A 3,068-nucleotide genomic window follows, 5' to 3' on the forward strand; every position below is an offset into this window, starting at 1 on the left:
GCCTGGGTAACATAGACCCCATCTCTACAAAAAAAAATTTTTTTTGGCTGGGCACAGGGGCTCACGCCTGTAATTCCAACACTTTGGGAGGCCGAGATGGGTGGATCACCTGAGGTCAGGAGTTTGAGACCAGCCTGGTCAACGTGGTGAAACCCCATCTCTACTAAAAATACAAAAATTAGCCAGGCATGGTGGTGTGCGACTGTAGTCCCAGTTACTTGGGAGGCTGAGGCAGGAGAGTTGCTTGAACCTGGGAGACAGAGGTTGCAGTGAGCTGAGATCGTACCACTGCACTCCAGCCTGGGCAACAGAGCAAGACTGCCTCTCAAAAAAAAAGAAACAAAACAAAAAATTAGTCTGGCATGGTGGCATGCACCTGTAATCCCAGCTACTCAGAAGGCTGAGGCAGGAGAATTGCTTGAACTCAGGAGGGAGGCAGAGGTTGCAGTGAGCTGAGATTGCATCGCTGCACTCTAGCCTGGGTAACAGAAGGAGACTTGGTCTCTTAAAAAAAAAAAAAAAAAAAAAAAAAAAGGCTGGGCGTGGTGACTCAAGCCTGTAATCCCAGCACTTTGGGAGGCCAAGGCGGGCTGATCACCTGAGGTCAGGGGTTCGAGAACAGCCTGACCAACATGGCAAAACCCCATCTCTACTAAAAATACAAAAATATAAAAATTAGCCAGGCGTGGTGGCACGTGTCTGTACAGCTACTTGGGAGGCTGAGGGAGAAGAATCGCTTGAGCCCCGGAAGTGGAGGTTGCAGTCAGTCGGGATCGCGCCACTGCACTGTAGACTGGGTGACAAGAACGTGACTCTGTCTCAAAAAAAAAAAAAAAAAAATATTCTTCATGTCTATCCTTATGTCATTGTGCTTTGAAGTAAGATTTAAAACCAGGCAGTGGCTCATGCCTGTAATCCCAACAGTTTGGGAGGCTGAGTTGGGCAGATCATGTAAGACCAGGAGTTGGAGAGACCAGCCTGGCCAACATAGTGTGAAACTCCATCTCTAGCCAAAAACATAAAATTAGTTGGACAGGGTTAGGAGGCTCACGCCTTTGTTATCCCATCACTTGAGACAGGGTGACTCCACCGAGGTCGGAGTTCAAGACCAGCCTAGCCAACATGGTGAAAGCTGTGGCTATGAAAAATACAAAAAATTAGCTGGGCATGGTGGTGTGTGCCTGTAATCCCAGCTACTCTGGAAGCTGAGGCAGGAGAATCGCTTGGACTCAGGAGGGAGGCAGAGATTGCAGTGAGCCGAGATTGCGCCATTACACTCCAGCCTGGGCAACAAGAGTAAAACTCTGTCTCCAAAAATTAGCTGGACATGTGGTGATGCATTATTCGTAATCCCAGCTATTTGGCCGGAGATGAGGATCGTTTGAGCCCAGGAGGCAGAGATTGCAGTGAGCTGAGATCATGCCACCTGCAATCCATCCAGCCTGGGCAACAAAGTGACGACACTCTGCCTCAAAAATTAAAATAAAATAATAAATAACCTGAAGTCTGCCATGCACAGTGGCTCATGCCAGTAATCCCAGCACTTTGGGAGACCGAGGCAGGTGGATCGCCTGAGCTTAGGGTTGTGACCAGCCTGGGCAACATGGCAGGAACCTCCCACCAAAAATACCAAAATTAGCTGGCATGGTGGTTGGCATGCCTGAAGTTCCACTTAGTGCAGACACTGAAATTAGAGTGGATCACCCAAATGGGAGGTGAGGCCGCAGTGAACTGAGTATCATGCCACGTACCTGTGGGCTGACATGAGACTGTGCTCTTACAAAAAATAAATAGGCTGGGCATGGTGGCCTGCCATGCCTGTAACAAAGCACTGGGAGGCCAAAATGGGTGGATCATGAGATCAGGAGTTCAAGACTCCGCCTGGCCAAGATGCAGGAAACCCCATCAAAATATTAAAAAGAATTAGCTACGGGTGGCAGGTGCCCGTAATCCCAGCTATTCAGGAGGCCGGTGGCAGAGAATTGCTTGAACCTTGGAGGCAGAGGTTCCAGTGAGCTGAGATCATGCCACTGCACTTTAGCCTTGGCGAGAGAGCCAGACTCCATCTCAAAATAAAATAAAATAAATAGATGAATAAATGCAAGTTTGAAGGCAGTGGCTCACACCTGTAATCTCAACACTTTGGGAAGCTGAGGTAGGTAGATCCCCTGAGGTCAGGAGTTCGAGACCAGCCTGGCCAACATCCAACATGTGATGCAACTCCTATCTCTACTAAAATACAAAAATTGGGGCCAGTGTGGCTAGCTGTAATCCCGCTGCCACTCGTGAGTGGGCTGAGGCAGAACAATCACTTGAACTGGGGAGGCAGAGGTTGCAGTGAGCCGAGATCCCGCCACTGCATTCCAGCCTGGGCGACAGAGTGAGACTCCATCTCAATAACAATAATAATAAAATAAAACCATGAATACATAAATAAGGAAGTGTGACTCCTCCGAGTTTGTTCCTCTTTTTCAAGATTGTTTTATTGTATTGGTTATTCTGTATACCCCCCCCTTTTTTTTTTTTTTCGGTAGCTCAACTTGTTGCCCAAGCTGAGGCAGCGGCATGATGTTGGCTAACTGGTAAGCTTCTCGGGCTTCCGGTTCACGCCATTCTCCTTCATCAGCTCTCTGAGCAGCTGGGACCTATACCGCCACCACACCCAGCTAATTTTGCATTTTAGAGAGAATTTCACCGTGTTAGTCGCCAGATGGTCTCTATCTCCTGGCCTCAAGGATCCACCCACCTGGGCCTCCTCCCCAAAGTGCTGGGATTACAGGCGTGAGCCACTGCTCCCGGCCTTTTTTTTTTTTTTTTGAGACAGTTTTTTGCTCTGTCAACAGTGTGGAGTGGGGTGGCGCGATCTCAGCTCACTGCAACCTCCACCTCCCAGGTTCAAGCGATTCCCCTGCCTCAGCTCCCCCAAGTAGCTGCGATTACAGGCAGGTGCCACCACACCCAGCTAATTTTTGTTATTTTCAGTAGAGATGGGGTTTCGCCATGTTGGCCAGGCTGGTCTCAAACTCCTGACCTCAGGTGATCCGCCCACCGCGGCCTCCCAAAGTGCT

Source organism: Papio anubis, chromosome 20 (assembly GCF_008728515.1).
Source record: "Papio anubis isolate 15944 chromosome 20, Panubis1.0, whole genome shotgun sequence".
NCBI lineage: Eukaryota > Metazoa > Chordata > Mammalia > Primates > Cercopithecidae > Papio > Papio anubis.